General features: G+C 40.6%; 1 long non-coding RNA gene across 2 annotated transcripts in view; it reads left to right on the forward strand.

The window, feature by feature from the left end:
• The first annotated feature begins 15,074 nt into the window (after positions 1–15,074).
• Positions 15,075–21,665, forward strand: part of LOC311517485 — a 107,153-nt gene continuing 100,562 nt past the window's right edge. The window contains exon 1 of one of the 2 annotated variants that reach the window (XR_014710713.1): positions 15,075–15,140. This is a non-coding gene — a long non-coding RNA (uncharacterized lncRNA). The remainder of the gene's footprint in view (positions 15,141–21,665) is intronic. The other variant, XR_014710714.1, reaches the window with a different exon arrangement.

A 21,665-nucleotide genomic window follows, 5' to 3' on the forward strand; every position in this document is an offset into this window, starting at 1 on the left:
GCCAAATGGGTTTCTCATAGTGTACTTCAGACTTGGGCTCCATGTGTATGTGGTTTTTATTCCTCTGTATAATTCTATTACTTCTGGGAGCAAAGTCTCTAAAGTCCAGTACAGCACAGTTATACACTCATTTTATCCTTTCTTCCCCCGTGCAAAGACTGTATTAATGAGAAGCAAATAAATCATCTCTGTAAAATGGAATTTATTTTGATACAAGTGCTTCAGGCAAAGATGTTGATTCTGTGCTTACGACTGACCCGTCCATCTTCTTCACTGTCTGATACCAAAGATGTGGTTGTGTCGTAACAGGTTTCATTTTAGCTAATAAGGGAAGTTAACTAGATGGTGCTCTTGGATTCACTGAATCCAACCTTTGTTAAGTAGCAGTTTCCTGGGTCTTAATTGATTGGAAATTATTCAGGAAATTGCTTGAAAATGACAGTCACTGAAAATGATGTCAAATGACTTGAACAATTCTGTTGGAGTCATCCTGAACCAAAGGGTAAAGTCTGCCCTTTGCTACCATAGCAAGTATGCTTCAGGAGCTGAGAAGTATGTATCCTGACATATGAAAAGGGGTGGGATTGTGAAGTAACTTAGAACCTGTAAAGAACATAACATAAGAATGGCCATACTAGGTCATACCTAGGGCCCTACCAAATTCATAATCCGTTTTGGTCAATTTCACAGTCATAGGATTTTAAAAATAATAAATTTCACGATTTCAGCTATTTAAATTTGAAATTTCAGGGTGCTGTAATTGTAGGGGTCGTTATTCAAAAAGGAGTTGTGGGGGAGTTCTCAAGATTATTGTGAGGGAGGGGGGGTTGTGGTACTGCTACCCTTACTTCTGCGCTGCCTTCAGAGCTGGGCAGCTGGAGAGTGGCAGCTTCTGGCCAGGAGCCCAGCTCTGAAGGTGGAGCTGCTGCCAGCAGCAGCACAGAAGGAAGGCTAGCATGGTATATGGTATGGCCACCCTTACTTCTACACTGCTGTCTGCAGAGCTGGACCCTCAGTCAGCAGACGCCACTCTCCAGCTGCCCAGCTCTGAAGGCAGCCCAGAAGTAAGGGTGGCAATACTGCAACCCCCCTAAAATAACCTTGTGATCTCCTTTTTGGTCAGGACCCCCAGTTTGAGAAACTGTGGTCTCCCCCGTGAAATCTGGTCTTGTGTGCTTTTACCCTATACTATACAGATTTCACGGTCCGTGACGTGTTTTTCATGGCCGTGAATTTGGTAGGGCCCTAGTTATACCAATGGTCCAGCTAGTTCAGTCTCCTCCTGTCTTCCAACAGTGGTCAATGCCAGATCCTTCAGAGAGAATGAACAGAAGAAGGAAATCATAAAGTGCTCCATCCTGTTGTCCCATCCCAGCATCTGGCAGTGAGAGACTTAGGGACACCCAGAACATGGAATTGTGTCCCTGGCCATCTTGGCTAATAACCATTGATGGACCTATCCTTCATGAACTTATGTAATTTTTTTGAAACCAGTTATACTTTGGCCTTCACATTCCCTAGCAATGAGTTCCACAGATTGGCTGTGCATTGTGTGAAAATGTGCTTTCTTTTGTTTGTTTTAAACCTGTTGCCTATTAATTTCATTGGGTGACCCTGGTTTTTGTGTTATGTGAAGGGGTAAACAACACTTCCTTATTTTCTTTCTCCACACCTTTCATGATTTTATAGACCTCTATATCATGTCTCCCCTTAGTCACGTCGTTTCCAGGATGAACAGTCCCAGTCTTTTTAATCTTTTCTCATATGGAAGCTGTTCCACGCCCCTAATAATTTTTGTTGCTCTTCTGTGTACCTTTTCTGATTTTAATGTCTTTTTTGAGATGGCGCAACCAAACTACACGCAACATTCAAAGTGTGGGCATACCACGGATTTATAGCATTATCGTATTTTCTGTCTTATTATTTCCTAAAGGTTCCTTACATTCTGTTAGCTTTTTTGACTGCCACTGCACATTGGACACATGATTTTAGAGAACTATCCACAATAATTCCAAGATCTCTTTCCTGAGTGGAAACAGCTAATTTAGACCCCATCATTCTGTAAATATAGTTGGGATTACATTTTCCAATGTGCATTACTTTGCGTGTCATCTGCCGTTTTGTTGTCCAGTCACCCAATTTTGTGAGATTTCTTTGTAACACTTTGCAGTGTGCTTTGGATTTAAGTATCTTGAGTAATTTTGTATTGACTGCAAATTTTGCCACCTCACTGTTTACCCTTTTTCCAGATCATTTATTAATATCTTGAACAGCACTGGCCCCAGTACAGATCCTTGGGGGATCAATTATTTACCTCTCTCCATTGTGAAAACTGACCATTTATTCCTATCTTTTAACCAGTTGCTGATCCATGAGAGGACCTTCCCTCTTATCCCATGACTGCTTACTTTGCTTAAAAGCCTTTGGTGAGGGACCTTGTCAAAGGCTTTCTGAAAGTCCAAACACACTGTATCTACTGAATCACCCTTGTCCACATATTTGTTGACCTGCCTATGTCACTAGTATCTACATGTACCACACTCACTGTCTTCTCTCCAGCACTTTGTAAAGGGAAAATGGAGCCCAGCAAGAAAGCTGCTTTGATATTGAAAAGCTTCCATTATACCATATTAGTGTACATTCAAGGTTCTTTCATATTCTATCCTGGGATAATTCTAGTAGAAGAAATAGTCTAATAACTATTCTTGATGGCAAAGCAGGGGTGCTGGAACAATTTTTATAATGGGAGTGCTGATGATGGAAACCATGTATTTGGTGTTTGTTGTTACTACTTCAAGCCAGGAGGAGCGACAGCACCCCTAGTTCCAGCACCTCTGTGGCAAAGGTGTCAACAGACAGAAAGGATAACGTCATACGTATCTGAGAAGATAGACTTAGTTGGATTTGCATTCACCAGGTATAATTTTTCTTTGTGCCTCTTCCCTAAACTAAAGCTACTGATAACTATCAAAGAAAACAAGTCAATGACACTTCCTCATTATTAGTATCTGAAGCTCTCTGCACAGTTTCTTCTCTCATGTCCCTGCTCTTTGGTTCTAATACATAGATTAGATTTCATATTTATTGATTCATAGCAGCTTGTGTGTCAGTCTATTTTGTTTTGTTGTTCAGTCTCAGTATTAGTTTGAATTCTATTGTATGAGACTATAGAACTGTAAAATGTAATTACTATATTAGCTAATGTATGTATTTAGACTTATGAAACATCTAATCCTTTGTTGCTCATGCTCTGGTGAAAAACTACAAAAAGAAGATTAGAACAACAAATTATATTCATGCTCAAACAAGCTGCTCATCCAGAACAATCCAAATTCCAAGTAATTGCCCACAAACCAAAAACAGAACACCCAAACTTGTGCCGAACGGGAGACAGATGCATATTAATTTAGTTTTTGCAGTTTAAAAATAAGGAATCTATTCTACTGCCTGGATAGATATATTGATCATTGAACTGAAATTGTGTAGTTGCAAGTAATCTGCTGAAGTGCTAACAATGCTTAAATTATCAGCCATTTGTGACTTAAGTTTAAATGATCTAGACCAAATTGTTCAGGAAGTAAGAACTCTCCGGTCAATAAGGAGAACTACCGGAGAGATAGTAGAGAGTTTTTCGTGCATGAACCATAAAAGAGCTTCCCCTTATATCATTTATGTATTATTGCAAATGCCAACAAAAAGCTGCAATGGGTATGTGGGAATGTGCTGCAGGAAATGGAACAAGAAGTGCTCATCTGGAGCCATTTTGTGTAGTTATCTCCCTTGTGATAGGCTAGGAACTTCACTTAAGAAAAAATGTGTTCACAGTTGCTACACTGATAGCCCTGAAAACTGAGGTCCTCTGTTTATCCACAAAAGAGGGACAGAATGGGCACCAACAGTGCAAACTCCCCCATCAATACATCTCAGATCACAGCATGGAGGACCATCTCTTCATTCCTATTCAACTGTTGGCCTTTCTGTTGAGGCTGACAACAGTGGAGCCAATTAGTGCCAGCTAGAAGCGTGTGTCCACATGTCCTCTCGGGCTTGCTCTGAGAAAGCTAATTCATACAACAGGTATGAGTCACTGGTCATACCTGGTCACTGAATCTTCATCTCTGATGGAAATACCATAAAACTGAGGGATTCATGGTTGCTCAATGAGCCTGAAAGACCACAAGTGAACAGAGAAAAACAAAAATAATTAATTATTTTGTAATTATGTGCTACAGAATAATTCATTCAGTCAACTGGGCAATAGTCCTAAACCCTTTCAGTCCAGTTCCCTATCCATATTACAGAAAACTCCATCATAATTACCACTAATTGGCACCATTGTTAGCGGAGTCAACATAATGCCTAATATTGAATGGGCATAAAAACCGAATCCCCGTCACCGGTCCATGTGGTCTTTTCCAGGCAAGTGAACATGTGGGGAAGATCATATGAATGTTTTCCATATTATAGTTGTTCTGTGCATAAATAGAGGATTTTAGTCAATCTGCTGTCTTTCACTAGCAATAAATTCACTTTAAAAATAGTCAAGAAATTAGAATAGAGCTGTAATTTGGTTGAAACTTCACTTTAAATTAGAATTTTCTTAGGCCCAAATCATCACATTTTAAAATGTTACTTAGCTTTATCTAAAACTTCCTATGGTCCTGAGATTGATCTGAAGTAGACATTGCACCAAAAATATTTAATTTTATCTGTGTACTGTAGTTATGTGATACTCTAACAGCCACTCTCCATTGCTGTGGGGCTAATAAATAACATATAAAACAATCAGGGTATAGTCTAGATTTTTCAAAGCCCTTCTCCCCAATTGTTTTATATGTTTACAAATAATGCACAAACTATATATATTTTACAACTGCTTAACTTTTGGAGAACAGAACTCACACCTCTGTCTCGTGATCTTGTACCAAACAGATGAATATTTTGTGTAGCCAGGATACAAAGAAATCACTAGATCTTATAACAAACAAAAATTAGAACCAGAAAAGGCCTTTTATCATTTAGACACCTAGTCGATCTCTCTGCCAGTGCAGAATATATCCTAGAGTAAATTTCCATTTGGTGTAATTTGCCATAGCGCCTGAGGATCTGTCCCACTGACATACTAAACCCTGTATTCCATCAAATGATTTTTGTTTCTAACATGTCTGTGGACATAAAGTTATACACAGCTCTGTACATATTGTGACTTTCAATGGTACACAAACAGGATTTTAGAGATTTTAGTTGTCAGTTGAGTAAGTATTTGATCGCTGCTTTTGTACAAGTTGCAGCTGAATTCTCACAGACCAAGTCAATTTTTCCTGGATTAGGACAAAAACCAAGAGGATCCTGGGTAATCTGATCTGAACCGCTGACTCATGACGAGATCCCTCAGGCAAGCTACTCGTGCTTCAGTCAACCCAGCTGGAACATTGAGCAGAAAAAAAAAAAGAAGAGGACCTCATTGAAAATTAAATGCTGCATCTGCACTGAGCTTTCCTCCTGAGTAAACAAATTACAAATACGGAGCCATGCATATTAAAACACTCATCCCCTCCCACTTCTCCTCATAGTATATATTCAAGTTATTTCATTTAGAAATGGGTTTTAATAAGCGTGTGCCACAATTTGTTTTTTCTGTTCAACTTGAAAAAGGGATTTGGCACAAACACTGTGTCTGTACATGATAACTACAGAGAAACACGGTGCTTCCTCAGCTCGGCGGGAGCCAAAATGACCCTTCCGGTCAGTGAACCACGCAGAATGCAGGATTTATATGACAACCACTATTTGCTCTTTCTAAGTCAAAATCCATGCTATAGAAAAGCACCATACAGTGGAGCAGGGTTTCTGACAAGACACTAACTACTGGCAGTCTGGCATAGGGCAGTTTACTTTGTCTACTGGCTTTAGACCAAAAAGACTGTGTATAGATGACATCTTTACTTTCAGATGATTGATTGAGAAAGGGCTTGCTTATCAGAAAAGATTAGTCTTGAACTTTATAGATTTCACCAAAGCTTCAGACTGCACCCATAGAAAGTCATTATGGAAGATCTTACAACCATATGGGCTTGCTAGAAAGGTAGAATCATTGGCTAAGATGCTGTAAGAAGGTCCAAAGTGCTGCGTACGGACAAAGGGGAGAGACTGACTGGTTTGATATCACCAGTGGAGTGCAGCAGGGATGCATTTCATCACCTCTCCTCTCCTGCATAGTGATAGATTATGAGATTCAAAGGAAGATACAGGAATTATGTGGAGTGGAGGATCTCAAGTTTAAGATCTCAGTTTTGCAGACATCTGTTTTACACAGATGATGGTGCTATGAAAAAGACCACTGCCAATGTAAAAGGTGAGGCTGCCAGTGATGGTGCACAGATGGTCAGTAGTGAAGCATGGTTAACAAGTTTGTATATTCTAGTAGCACAATCTGGCCCACTCCATAAGGAGGTGGAAGCAAAAACTGGGAAGGCAAATGGAGTCAGAGACTGCCAAACAGCTGGAAAAATAAGGAGATTCACAAAAGAACCAAGGTAAAATTATACTGTGCCATTATGATACCCACATTGTTATATACTTCTGAGACTTGGCAAATGCTAGAAACCCACAAGAGGAATCTTAATGCATTCCGTCAGACATGCTTATGAGGAATACTTGGTGTATGCTAGTGGATACATTGACCAAGGCTGATTGTGTTACACAGGACTGGCCAGCAGATTGTAGAGACAATGTTTTATGTTTCATGGATGTAAAAAAAATATATTCCTAGACAGGCGCTTGACTGGATGACACCTAGTGGAAGACCATGTAAGAAAGCCATTGAAAAAGAGGCTGCTGTCATGGAAACAGACTATAATAGAGCAAGAAATGTTGCATTAGGCAGATGGAGGCAGAAAGACTGGGTTGCCTCATGTGTCACAAGGCATGAAAACATCAAATAAAAAAGTAAACTTTGAGGTACAAAATGGATCAAACTATTTAAAAAAACAATGCTGAGAGTCCATGATCAAAATGGGCACCCACTTTTTCATAGATTCATGGCTTAAAAGGCCCTATGGGACCACTGTAAACATCCCGTCTGAAATCCTGCATAACAAGGGCTACAGAACTTTCCTGAATTAATTCCAGTTTGAACTAGAGCATATCCTGTGCATACTAATCTGCCAACAGGGGGTGAAATTCACCCCCATCAGAAGCCCAGCACCACTTGAGTCCCAGTTAAATCCTGTTTTGAAGATTTAAGTGGTGGCTGTATGCTGGCTGCTCTACAGAGAGTGAATTTCACCCTCAATGCACAAATGGGTAATCATGTGCAGAAATATCTGTTTGCAGGTGAAGTGGTTAACTGAATATGTACAAATGTGAATGGAACTACAGCACCTATTTTAAAAAATTGGCCTTATATACAGTCTTGTATTTCCCAAGTATGCTGAAAAATATAATGGGTGAAGCAAAGCACTTATTACACTGGGGGAATAATAGCTTCTAAAAATACCTTTGAAAATATTAAAGCTGATCCCAAATAAAAACCTCCTGAAATATGTATTTTCCTGAGCAATCAGAAATGTTTCATAGAGATTAGCAATATAATTATATAAGCGTGTTTGGGGAAAATTTTCTCTTGTCTGACTAACCTATTTTAGGTACTTATATGGCCCCAATTACTGCCATATCTCAGTATCTTGTTATCTTTCACATCCTTGTGAAGTCGAGAAATACTATAATCCTTGTTTTACAGATGGAGAACTGAGGCACAGAGAGACTAAATGATGAGCCTAAGGTCACAAAGGAAATCTATGGTGGAGCAGGGAATTAAACCCAGCTCTCCAAATTCCAGGCTACTCCCTTAACCTCTGGACCATCTTTCCTCCCTTCCTGTGGAAGTTTCACTTCAGTGAAGCTTAACTTCAGTGTCTCAGGGTTCCTGTTAGGGCTGTTGATTAATCGCAGTTAACTCATGTGATTAACTCAAAAAAATTAATTGCAATTAATTGCACTGTTAAATAATGAAATACCAATTAAAATTTATTAAATATTTTGGATGTTTTTCTACATTTTCAAATATAGCAATTTCAATTACTACACAGAATACAAAGTGTACAGTGCACACTTTATATTATTTTTGATTACAAATATTTGCTCTGTAAAAATGATAAACAAAAGAAATAGTATTTTTCAATTTACCCCACACAAGTAGCTTAGTGCAATCTCTTTATCATGAAAGTACAACTTAGAAATGTAGTTTTTTTTGTTACATAACTGCACTCAAACAGTGTAAAACAGTGTAAAACTTTAGAGCCTACAAGTCCACTTAGTTCTCCTTCTTGTTCAGCCAATTGCTCAGAGAAGCAAGTTTGTTTACATTTGCAGGAGATAATGCTGCCTGCTTCTTGTTTACAATGTCACATGAAAGTGAGAACAGGCATTCACATGTCACTGTTGTAGCTGGTGTTGCAAGATATTTACGTGCCAGATGCACTAAAGACTCATATGCCTCTTCATGCTTCGACCATCATTCCAGGACAGGCTTCCTTGCTGATGACACTTGTTAAAAAATAATGCATTAAGTAAATTTGTGACTGAACTCCTTGGGAGAGAATTGTATGTCTCCGGCTCAGTTTTACCCCTCATTCTGCCATATATTTCATGTTATAGTAGTCTCAAAATGACTCAGCACATCTTATTCATTTTAAGAACACTTTCACTGCAAATTTGACAAAATGCAAAGAAGATACCAATGTGAAATTTCTAAATATACCTACAGCACTCGACCCAAGATTTAAGAATGTGAAGTGCCTTCCAAAATCTGACAGAGATGAGATGTGGAGCATGCTTTCAGAAGTCTGAAAAGAGCAACACTCTGAGGAAACTACAGAACCCAAACCACTAAGAAAGAAAATCAACCTTCTGCCGGTGGCATCAGACTCAGATGATGAAAATGAACACGCGTTGGTCCGCACTGCTTTGGATTGGTATCGAGCAGAACCTGTCATCAGCATGGACACACATCCTCTGGAATGGTGGTTGAAGCATGAAGGGACGTATGAATCTTTAGCACATCTGGCATGTAAATATCTTGCAACACTGGCTACAACAGTGCCATGTGAATGCCTGTTCTCGCTTTCATGTGACATTGTAATCAAGAAGTAGGCAGCATTATCTCCTGAAAATGTAAACAAACTTGTTTGTCTGAGTGAATGGCTGAACAAGAAGTAGGATTGATCGGACTTGTAGGCTCTAAAGTTTTACATTGTTTTATTTTTGAATGCAGTTATTTTTTTGTACATAATTCTATATTTGTAAGTTCAACTTTCATGATAAAGAGATTCCACTACGGTACTTGTATTAGGTGAATTGAAAAATACTATTTCTTTTGGGTTTTTTTACAGTGCAAATGTTTGTAATCAAAAATAAATATAAAGTGAGCACTGTACACTTTGTTTTCTGTGTTGTAATTGAAATTAATATATTTGAAAATGTAGAAAATATCCAAAAATATTTAAATAAATGGTATTCTATTATTAACAGCACGATTAATCACAATTAATTTTTTTAATCGCGCGATTAATTGCAATCAATTCTTTTAATCTGCCCAGGGGCAGAACTGCACACTGCGGTGGGTCTATTTGGTCAGCGTGTTGCGGATGGCTCCCCGCTGACCCAGTGGCGGGACCCTCTCCTCCTGCCACTGTCAGGGCCCTGGGCTGGAATGCAGTGGAGTTGGGTGGGCCTGCGTTCCTCTACCCCGGCCAACCCGCCTTGGGTAGCAGAATCCCGACAACGCCACTGACTCTTGCCAGCGCTGCCCCTGCCTGAGGGGCACACTACAGACTCTTGCCAATGTTAAATACCCCTAATGCACATCTGTCCCATGGCTTTTTTTTTTTTCTGGTTGAGACTTTCCTTTTGAACCAAAACTTCCTTGACTGCTGGTGGGGAGCTCTTAGAAGTGTTTAGATGCCACAACAACAGGCCCATTATAAAGATATGAGAGGACATAGAGAGATACATGAAGTTCAGATCAAGCATGGTTCATACTCCCGTACTCCTATTTTCCCTTCTTTGCTTAAAGGAGAGGAAGTTTCCCTTTAAGAAACAAACATTTTCTGCATAGCAACTGGATCAGCATGACCTAAGCACATTGCTCAAAAATCAGTATACACCAAAAATACATCAGTACATAAAGGCTTCCCTGCAGATGTTTGCATGTGCTGAAATATCTCCAGTACAAAGAGATGTGTGCAAAAATATTCATGTGCTGAAATTTTTAAAGCCCTGTCAAACTGTCTATAGTATCAGGAACATCTCAACAGCCTTTAAAGTCTGTATTCATGGTCAGTAGACCCTTTGAACAGTTTTAAAGTCTTCTGATGTAACTCACCAAATGACTGGGTCTCCTACATGCTACCATAACAATAAAACACTAATAATGTCAAGAATACCAGAACTCATGATCCCAAGACATTTGAATAATCAGGGTTCTACTATGCATGTGATTATCTGACAATTGTGCTGTTTGTGATCTGACCAGACAGTATTAACTCCCTGGGCATTGGAAAGAAGAAATTATTTTTTCCAAGATACTCATTGGAGGTAGTGTACAGTACTGTATTCTAGGTGTTTAAAAACAATGCTTAATTTTAATAACTGACATTTACTGTTTGACAGTACAATTTTTTTAAAAAAATGTTAGTATATTTCTTTACTGTTCCATTTTGAAAACACCCTGATCTCAGATTTAAATACAAATATCATATATTCTAAATAAAATATTTTGGTTCTTTCAAGTTTTTGTAAAGAGCAATGAAAACATTAATCAGTGGTCATTCCAAAATATTCAATCATCTTACTGAGATTTTGCCATTCTTAGTTATTTCAGAATATTAAAATATTTGATTAAATGAGAATTATGTCTTATATCATGGTGAGAACTGCTTGATTAAAATAGTATTTAAGCAGTTTGGAACTGTTTCAAATCTTAATATTATTAAATATCTGAGGGTGGCAAAATGTCACCATGAGCAATATTCCTGCCTTGACGCATCAGGTAGTAAGTTTTGTGGTTCCAGTTCTATGTTTCTACTCCATTCTCAGTCACCAGCTGAGCACCTTACAGAATGGAGAAGTAAATCAGGAGGACCATCCTTATGATGGATCTCTTCTTTTCTCAAGTGGCAGCAAAAATTTGGGACTTTTCAAAAAAACATGTGTTTTAATTATTGTCAAGGTTCCTTCCCCACTCTGAACTCTAGGGTACAGATGTGAGGACCTGCATGAAAAACCCCCTACGCTTATTCTTATCAGCTTAGGTTAAAACTTCCCCAGGGTAAAAACTATTTTATCTTTTGTCCCTGAACTTTATTGCTGCCACTACCAAGCGTCTAACAAATATAACAGGGAAAGAGCCCGCTTGGAAACGTCTTTCCCCCCAAAATCCTCCAAACCCGGGGAAGGCTTGATAAAAATCCTCACCAGTTTGCATAGGTGAACACAGACCCAAACTCTTGGATCTTAAGAACAATGAAAAAGCAATCAGGTTCTTAAAGGAAGAATTTTAATTGAAGAAAAAAAGTAAAAGAATCACCTCTGTAAAATCAGGATGGTAAATACCTTACAGGGTAATCAGATTCAAAACATAAGGTTTAGCCTAGAGGGATTCTCTAAGTTACAAAAAGACACAAAAACAGGAATATACATTCCATTCAGCACAACTTATTTTATCAGCCATTTAAATGAAACAGAATCTAACGCATATCTAACTATATTGCTTACTGACTTTTTAAAGGAGTTCTGACCTGCATTCCTGCTCTGGTCCGGGCAAAAACAACACACAGACAGACAGAAACTTTGTTTCCCCCCCCCCTCCAACTTTGAAAGTATCTTGTCTCCTCATTGGTCATTTTGGTCAGGTGCCAGTGAGGTTATCCTAGCTTCTTAACCCTTTACAGGTGAAAGGGTTTTTCCTCTGGCCAGGAGGGATTTAAAGGTGTTTACCCTTCCCTTTATATTTATTACAATTATAGTATCTCTTGTTACATGGGAAATCAAAGTTGAAGAGGCGAGATTTTCATTTGGATCAATAGGTGACAAACTTTACAGTTAGTCTCAGATCCACAGGAAATGAGTTCCATAACTCTGGTCCTACTCTGAACCAGCATATGCACTGGAATATTTTGGCATTTATGCACCTGGATCAATGCCTCTGAATTTGGTTCAAGTGATATCATCCCATATGGTAAACTGACTCCCCCAGGATCTATGCTCCTATGTAGTCACCACCAGAGTTTGCCCCAGAATGTGAGCTTTCAGAGCTTGGAGCGTGTTACAATGTTGAGACACTAAAAAGTTCAAGAATATACTGAGGGGAAATTCATTAGTTTGCTTTGGAGAGCTGATGCCATGTGGAAGGGCTCTCCTCTCAGCCCTACTCTTTACAGATCTGTAGAGCCCACCATCCAGGCTGTACCCATAGAAAGGCAGTTGTGACATGAAGTGAAGGTGGGGAGCTTCTGTTTCTTCTTCTATGCTTCCATCCCTAAGTGTGTCTGATCTGTCTTCTGCCGACATACAGTACCCAGAGGAATGTCTGGGCCCTTTATTTGGGCTATCAGGAAAACTGTATCCCCTGTATTGTATTTTTGATTATATAATCCCATCTTCAGAGAACGTGATAAGAAATTGCAGTTATATTAAAAAACAATTAGAAAGACACAACACATATATATTTTTGAGCACATCCAGTTCTTGAATCAGCATCTTTTAGTGCAGAAGCTACTGTCTGTATTATGGGGGCGGGGGACGTGTGTGTGTGTATGTGTAAATTCCCAAATTAATTTTAAGTGGTTCAAAGTGGTACTGCACAAATGGCAAGGTTGGGAATATATATATGTGTGTGTGTGTGCACATCAGACATAATCTAAAAATAAGAAAAGACCAGCTGAAAGAAAAACCATGTAGTGTGTTCATGAGATGAATTTCAAAATGGAATACAATAAAATTATCAGCTAGTAATAAAATACAGAGAAGAAATATACATCTGTGGCCGCTGTTCAGATACCAGAAATTTAATCATGTCCAGGGTAAGAGAAACAAATACATCTTTAAGAGTGGTTTAAAATTCCTCTAGAGATCTCTGCATATAAATAGTTAAAGGGAAGGAACTTCAAGTCTCCTATACCAGATTTTTTTTCCTAGTGGAAAGTACTGTGACATGGATATTCAATGTGGTGCTACAATATTAAGACCAAATTCATCAAAATTTCCCTGATTGTGTCTCTAAGACCCAAAATCCTTTGATTTTTCAGGTGAACATAGGCCTGGAAGAGACCTCCTTGGTCATTGAGATCAGTTGGCAACTCCATTTTACAATCCTGTTCATAAAATTCTCAAGCTCCAATTTAAAACCAGTCAGGTTTTTGCCTCCACTACTCACACTGGGAGGCAGTTCCAGAACCTCACTCCTTTGATGGTTTGAAACCTCCTTCTAATGTCCAGCCTAATTTTAGTGTGCCAACATTGTCTATTAGCTTAATAGATGTTCTCCTTTCCTGATGTTTACTCCCAGATGTATTTATAGAGAACAATCATATCCCCTCTCAGCCTTCATTTAGCTAGGCTAAATAGGTCAAGCTCTTTTAATCTACTTTCATAAAATAGATCATCAGGGAATGGAGACTTAGTAGTTCTTCTCTGAACCTGTTCCAGTTTTAATTCATCTTTTTTGAACATGGGTGACCAGAATTGTACACCATATTCCAGATAAGTTCTCACCACTGCCAACTTTCTATGTTCAGAAAACCAAACACCCTTGCCCTGCCCGGAGGCAACGCCCCTGACCCCCCCCCTTCTCCTAGGCCCTGCCCCTGCTCACTCCTCCCTTCGTCACTTGCTCTCCCCCACCCTCGCTCACTTTCATCAGGCTGGGGCAGGGGGTTGGAGTGCGAGAGGAGGTGAGGCTCTGGCTGGGGGTGTAGGCCAGAGATTATTGGTTTGGGGTACAGGAAGGCTCTCCAGGCTGGAGGTTGGGCTGAGGGTTTCAGAGTGTGGGAAGGGGTATGGGCTCTGGGCTGCGGGTGCAGGCTCAGGAGTAGGACAGAAATGAGGGGTTCAGGGTGTAGGAGGGGGCTCTGGACTGAGGAAGGGGGTTGGGGTGCAGGAGGGGGTGAGAGTTCCAGCTGGGGATGGGGATGAGGGGTTTGGGGTAAAGAAGGGGTTTGGGAGTGGGGTGCAGGATGCAGGCTCTGGGAGGCAGTTTCGGAGAGGGCTCAGGGCTGGTGCAGGGGGTTGGAGCATGGGTGGGAGAGCGGGATCTGGGCAGCACTTACCTCAGGCGGCTTCTGGAAGCGGTGACATCTCCCTTTGTCTCCTAGGTGGAGGCGCAGCCAGGCAGCTCGGCGCACTGCCCCTGCCTGCAGACGCTGCCCCCGCAGCTCCCATTGGCCATGCTTCCCAGTCAATGGGAACTGCGGACCAAGCATTTGGGGTGGGGGCAGAGTGCAGAGCCCCTGTGGCCGGCTCTAAGCCGGCAGTTGTGGTCATTTTCATTTCCATACACTCATTTCCACTAGCCATCCTGCCTTTGCCCCATGTTCTACATTATCATCCTTGTTGAAAACAGAGGCAAAGTATTCATTCATTCTTAATCTCTATCCCAATCTTGCTGCACAGCAGATCACTTCGTTCCTCATTTTCTTTTTATTTATATGACTAAAAAAACCTTTTACTATTTATTTTAATTGTCTTTGCAAGGTCCAACTCAGCTTGACTTTTGGCAGTTCTCACTTGATCACTATACTTTCAGACCTCCCAGATGTAGCTTTCGTTTCTAATCAGTCCCTACTTCTGTTTCTTATAGGCTCTCAGCTTAACCTTTTTCAAGTGGTATGATAAATAAAGTGTGGGGGGTAGCCCTCATTTATGAGCACCCAGCCAGCCAGTTACCTGTAAAATCCCTGTTGGTGTCTGTTCTCTGCTTGCTTTACTTGTAAAGGGTTAACAAGCCCACAGGTAAAAGAAAAGGAGTGGGCACCTGACCAAAAGAGCCAATGGGAAGGCTAGAACGGGGAAAGAAACTTTCCCTTTGTTGTTCTCTGGGCTGGAGGGACAGAGCAGCAATGCTGTAAGCAGCTTTAAGTCAGGTATGAGCATAAATCATCAGATCATATCTAGAACTACTTATCTGAACTCCAAATGTGAAAGTAGATCAGAATGTTTAGCTAGATGCGATGAGGTTTATTTCTGTTTATTTTTTAAGGCTTGTGGATCTCCTCTGTGCTAACCCTGATGCTTTTGTTTGCTTGTAACCTGTAAGCTGAACCCCCAAGAAAGCTATTTTGGGAGCTTAATTTTTGTAATTGTTTCTTTTAAGATCTAGCAAAAAGCCTAAGTTCCAGATGTAATTTTTTCCTTTTTGTTTTTAATAAAATTTACCTTTTTTAAGAACAGGATTGGATTTTTGGTGTCCCTAAGAGGTTTGTGCATGTTGTTTGATTAGCTGGTAGCACAGCTAATTTCATTTGTTTTGTTTCTCATCTCTTCCCTGGAGGGGGGTGAAAGGACTTGAGGGTACCCCACAGGGAGGAATTCCCAAGTGCTCCTTCCTGGGTTCAAAGGGGTTTTTTTTGCATTTGGATGGTGGCAACGTTTACCAAGTCAAGGTCAGAGAGAAGCTGTAACCTTGGGAGTGTAATACAAGCCTGGAGTAGCAAGTATTATTTTTTAAAATCCTTGCGGGCCCCCACTTCCTGCACTTGGAGTGACAGAGTGGGGATTCAGCCTTGACAAGTGGTCATTCATAGTTAGGTCTGGAGCCCTTCCCTACAAGTTATTTCCTCTTGCTTGGGATGCAAATTCCAGAGAGATTTTGCATCTTTGACTTAAAGAAATTCCAAGACTCCACCACATTTAAGTCCCTGAGATCTTCAGTCCAGCTGACTTTATGATCTTGTTCTTTTTTTCTCAAAGTCTGCCCTTATGTAATCAAAAAGCTTAGTTGCCAACCGGTTTTTGACTATTCCTCCATTTAATTTAAAGGATTACTTCATCCAAGGTTATTTACTATGACTAGCTGTTCTAGAATGTCTTCACTGCTTATCAAAACTAAGTCTAAAATTGCAACACGTCTTGTTGGTTCAGTAATTATTTGGTGAAGAAATATGTCAGCTATTGCCTCCAGGAATAACAGGGCCTTACCATTATCAGTAGCATTTGTTCTCCAATTTATATATAGGAAATTAAATTCTTACATAATGACACAATTTCCTGTAGTATTTATCACCTTAATTATATCAAAGAGATCTCTCTCCATATCCAAATCTGATCCCTAAGATCTATAGCAGACCCCTACAACACTGTCCCAATACAATCTCTTTGATAGTCCTTTCCCCAAGTGATTTTGACCCAAACTGATTTTGTTGTATCTATGTTATCACTTATTTCTTTACAATATACTGCATAATTGATTAACACTACCCACTACCTTTGCCTTTATTTATGTCTCTCTTGAACAGTGCATACCCTATAATACCTGTATTCCAGTCATGCTATCTCTTCCACTATATTTCTGTTATCCCTGTAATATCCTGTTTTACATTCTGCACCTGTTCATCTGTTCCTCTGTTTTGTTGCCTAGACTCCTTGCATTAGTGTGTGGACATCTCAGTTATTTCTCTCTGACTTCACCCAATTTCCTAGTTGGATTAGATATTGTCCATACTCCTAATTTCTGGTGGTCCTCTGTCCCTTATTGTAGCCCCATTTATTTGACTTTTCTCTCTTGTGTATTAAAACTAGGTGTGGAGATTATACAAGTCTGTCCCAAATGTTCCCTCTCCCCTCCTTCCCCATTTCCTAGTTTAAAGCCCTTCTTGTCTGTTATATCAATCTTGATCCCAGAAAGTAAATACCCCAGATACACAGGTGGAGTCAGTCAGATGGGAATAGTCCTCTTTCCATGAATGCCTCTGTGACCCAGGGACCCTTTGTTGCCAACTGGCAGAGGACACAGAGGGAGCATAGGGTTGTACAGGGATCCACTGAGTCAGATATCTGCATAATAGTTCAGCAAAGGGTGGCACGTGAGGTCTCTGCCAAGAGCCAGTAGCCCACTAGTTGTCATAATCATTGCAAAATGTATATATGGATAATATTTGAGGAGTTATATAGCTATACTGTAAATTATACTCTTCAGGTCTTGGAGTTAAGGCATGTCACCTGGATGTGACATATCTCGGAGATGTTCCCTTCAGGCAGGAGAAAACTGACACCTACTTACCTGTCTGCATATTTGTGTATTATATGTCTCACGCTGTGTGCCTATTTGCATACTGAGCCGGGTGCAAACTCAAAGAGTGCAAAATCTACAAGACAGGAAAATTACAGAAAGAAAAAAACAGCAAGTGGGAGTCCTGTTTACGACTAAAGTCAAAGGATTGGTCTGGTATATATTGGAGTGCAAAGAGACACACTGAATCCTTCACCTAGAAGGCAACTGACAGCTTGTTTGGAGAAGACAGGGATTAATGGGAGGATTGAAAGGTGGGTAGGGAACTGGTTAAAGGGGAGATAACAGGTCATACTGAAAGTGAACTGTCAGACTTGAGGGAGGTTATTAGTGAAGTTCCTCAGGAATGAGTATTGAGACAAATCTTATTTAACATTTTCATTAATGACCTTAGCACAAAAAGTGGAATTGTGCTAATGAAATTTGCAGATGACAAAGTTGGGAGGTATTGCCAATAGGGAGGAGGACCAAAATAGCACACAATAAGATTTGGAAGACCTTAAAAACTGGAGTAATATAAATAGGATGAAATGTAATAGGGCAAAGTGCACAGTCATGTACTTAGGAGCTAATGACAAAGGTTTTTGCTGTAAGTTGGAGATTTACCAACTGGAAGTGACAGAGGAGGGGAAAGACCTGGGTATATTGATTGATCACATGTTGTCTATGAGATGACAATGTGATGCTGATGTGAAAAAGGCTAATTCAATCCCAGGATGCATTAGGAGAGATATTTCTAGTAGAGATAGGGAAGTGTTATTATCATTGTACAAGTCACTGGTGAAACCTCATCTGGAATACTGTGTGAATCCCATGTTTAAGAAAGATTAATCAAACTGGAACAGATGTGGAGAAGGGCCACTAGGATGATCAGAGGAATGGAGAACCTGTCTTATGGGAGGTGATTCAAGGAGTCTGGCTTGTTTAGCCTAACAAAACAAAGACTGTGGGGAGATATGATTGTTCTCTATAAAAACATCAGAGGGGAAACACCAGGGAGGGAGAGGAGTTATTTAATTTAAGGCCCAATGTTGCAAAAGAACAAATGGATATAAGATGGCCATCAACAAGTTTAGGCTTGAAATTAGATGAAGGTTTATAACCATCAAAGGAGTGAAGTTCTGGAACAGCCTTCCAAGGAAAGTAGTAGAGGGAAAGACCTAACCTGGTTCAAGACCGAGGTAGGTAAGGTTATGGAGGGGATGATATTATGAGGTTGCTTACAATGGGATACGGCCCATTCACAATTGCTATTAGCAAATATCTCCATTGGCTGGAGATGGGGCACTAGATGGGGAGGGCTCTAAGTCACTACAGAGACTTCTTTCTCAGGTGTTTGGCTGATAGACCCTGAGCATCTGGGCAAGATCTAAGTGATCACCAGTTAGAAAGGAATTTTCCTCGAGGTCAGATTGGCCTTCTTCTGTAGCATGGGGCATGGGTCACTTGCTGGTTTGAATTAGAGAAAATGATGGATTCTCTGTAACTTGAAATCTTTTAATCAAGATTTGAGGACTTCAGTAATTCAGCCAAAGGTTCTGGGACTATTGAAGGAATGAGGTTCTATGGCCTATGATGTGTAGACTAGATGATCATAATGGTCCCTTTTGGTCTTAAAATCTATAAGTTTGTCTCTGAAAGAAGGGTCATAGACTGCTTGGCCATAAACCTCGCAGGGATTTGGGGCAAGCAAGACTTTATTAGACATAAGAGTATCATGTCAATTAAGTCTAAGCTTTAAAATGCATGTTATAACTTATATGTAATCATTTGTTTCCTATACTTCTACTTGCTACTCTTTATAAATCTCTATGCTTTGTTAAGTGAATTTATACCTGATTTCACTATAAACAAGTGCTGTGTGTTAAGCAGAGTGGTGAGCTGAGGTAGAACTGGTAAGCTGGGGTGTACTGCTTCTTCAGAAGCAGTGGATTGGTGAATACTGTGAGTTTCCAGTGGGCCAGGGGCAGGATGCCCCAGGAAGATGCTTCAAGGGCCTGAGAGTTGGAGTATGTCTATTGCTAATCTGAAAAGCATTATAGCAAGGCCAAGATCACCTGAGTATAAGAGTATATTTGGTGTTTAAACTTCATGAAAACTAGTGGGATGTTACTTGCATTGTTTTCACTTATCTGTATCCTGTTATGATGTAATAGCAAACATTTTCATTGTGTATACCCCCTTGTAACTAAATAACCCATCAAAGGAGAAAGAAGCCCTGTGCAAATGAAGAACTTTAATAGAAAAGTACTAATTTCAAAGCAAGTAGTCATGGTGTGCGATGATCGGAGGTCAAAGACTCAAAATGCATTCCTCACTCACCGTCATCAAAGGAAAAGTCCGCGTGGGTAGTGACACTGCCAGCTTGTTTTCTGTGAGAAGAAACTATATGTATGGATTCAAGGAACGATCCTGCATCTCTGGACTCTTACAGGGAAGTGTACCAGATGCAAAGTGGAGATCCCCAGAAACAATTTGGGTATCCTGAAAAGAGTTTTGGGAAACTGGCAGTTTAGTATATCACTGCCACCATTGGGAATTACAAACTGTGACTCACCTGTGCATATATTTTATCTGCTTCAACCTTTCAATAATGATCACTTCCTTTTCTTGGCTAATAAACCTTTAGTTAATTTACCATAGAATTGGCTACCAGCATTGTCTTTGATGTAAGATCTAGAGCAGGGATAGGCAACCTATGGCATGCATGCCAAAGGCGGCACGTGAACTGATTTTCAGTGGCACTCACACTGCCCAGGTCTTGGCCACTGGTCCGGGGGGTGGGGGGAGAAGGTCTGCATTTTAATTTAATTTTAAATGAAGCTTCTTAAACATTTTTAGAACCTTATTTACTTTACATACCACAATAGTTTAGTTCTATATTATAGACTTATAGAAAGAGACCTAAAAATGTTAAAATGTATTACTGGCACGCGAAACCTTAAATTAGAGTGAATAAATGAAGACTCGGCACACCGCTTCTGAAAGGTTGCCAACCCCTGATCTAGAGTACCAATTGATCTGGGTGAGTGACTGGTCTCTTGGGACTGGGAGCAACCTGGTGTGGTGTCATTTTTGATTTAAGTGACCTTTTGTCACAAAGTCCAGTTTGTCCGGGTGGCAAGATAGACTGGAGAGTCTAAGGGGACTGTCTGTGACTTCATGGTAAGACTGGTATAGTGACTCAGGAGTTCACATTTGTCACTGGCTTGGTGAAATCTAATTATAGAACACACCACCAGGTTGGGGTGTCTGCCCTGTTTTCTGACTGTCTGCCCTGAGCCAAGCACTCTCAGTTGTGAACCACTTGTGGCAAGACATCTCTTTTCTCTTGCCATACTTAGCGCTTCCCCCTCTGGCGATGGTTGGCCTGGGGTAATCATCCTCACTCAGGCAAGGTTTGCCTTCCCCTTTCTGTGCTTCCTTGGCCATATTTTAGGGTAGGCCTGAGGGTCAGCCTAAGGGGTTATTCTCCACCAAAGAAAAAGGAAACTGTCTCATAGACAAAAAGACAGCGGGGTACCTTTCTCTGCCACCCTGGCTAGGACAAGATGTTGTCCTGTGGCTGCTCTGGGGTATCAGTCCTTCCCCTAGCAGGCACTCAGGTTTGGCTGTTTCCCCTATGGGAAGGAGCACAGTCTCTCACCCTAAAACAGCCTATTTCCCTACTGCCACTAGGTAGGCAGGCAGGCTGGCTCCCCTTTGCTCTCCCCAGAGGAGGGTTTTTTTAAAGGCCTCAGGCAGCCCTTAATTGGATTCAGGTGTTCCTAATTGACCTGAGATAACCCCTTCTCAGCTTGTAGAAAAAAGGGCCTTTAACATTCTAGGTCTAATATATCGGCCTTCCAGGACCCTCTTGCAGCCATCCGGCCTGACTTTGTCAAGAACTCCAGACAGCATAACATATGTGTTGCCGGCACCCAGTGCCGAGAGGCTAAACAACAGCTTGGGTTGGTTGGCTACCCGGTGTGCTACACCCAATAATCACAACGGGGTGGAGAAGCAGAAAAGTTTATATGCAGCTGCAAAAAGGTACAGGGAGAATAAAATCTCAAATCCTGCACACAAAGCAGGAAGTTACACAGGCTTTTATACATCCTTTTTTCCCAGCATACTTATCCAATAGCAAGCTGCCCTAAGTATCCATATAGCCAGCCAATCCAGTTCCCAGCTAGTGCCCTTGTGCTCTGTATCATTTCTTAAACCATACATAAAGCTGCTTTATTCAGCATTGTTCTTCATATCTGCCCTGTTTGGCCTTGCTTAGTTTCAGGCAGTCTGACTCTGCAACACATTGTTGCAGATCCTCAGCATAACTGCTATGAGTGCCTCCAGGCTGGGAGGCCAAGGACACTTGGGCCTAGTACGCAGAGCTGCTGCA

Source organism: Lepidochelys olivacea, assembly GCF_965140295.1.
Source record: "Lepidochelys olivacea isolate rLepOli2 genome assembly, chromosome: 3".
Taxonomy (NCBI): domain Eukaryota; kingdom Metazoa; phylum Chordata; order Testudines; family Cheloniidae; genus Lepidochelys; species Lepidochelys olivacea.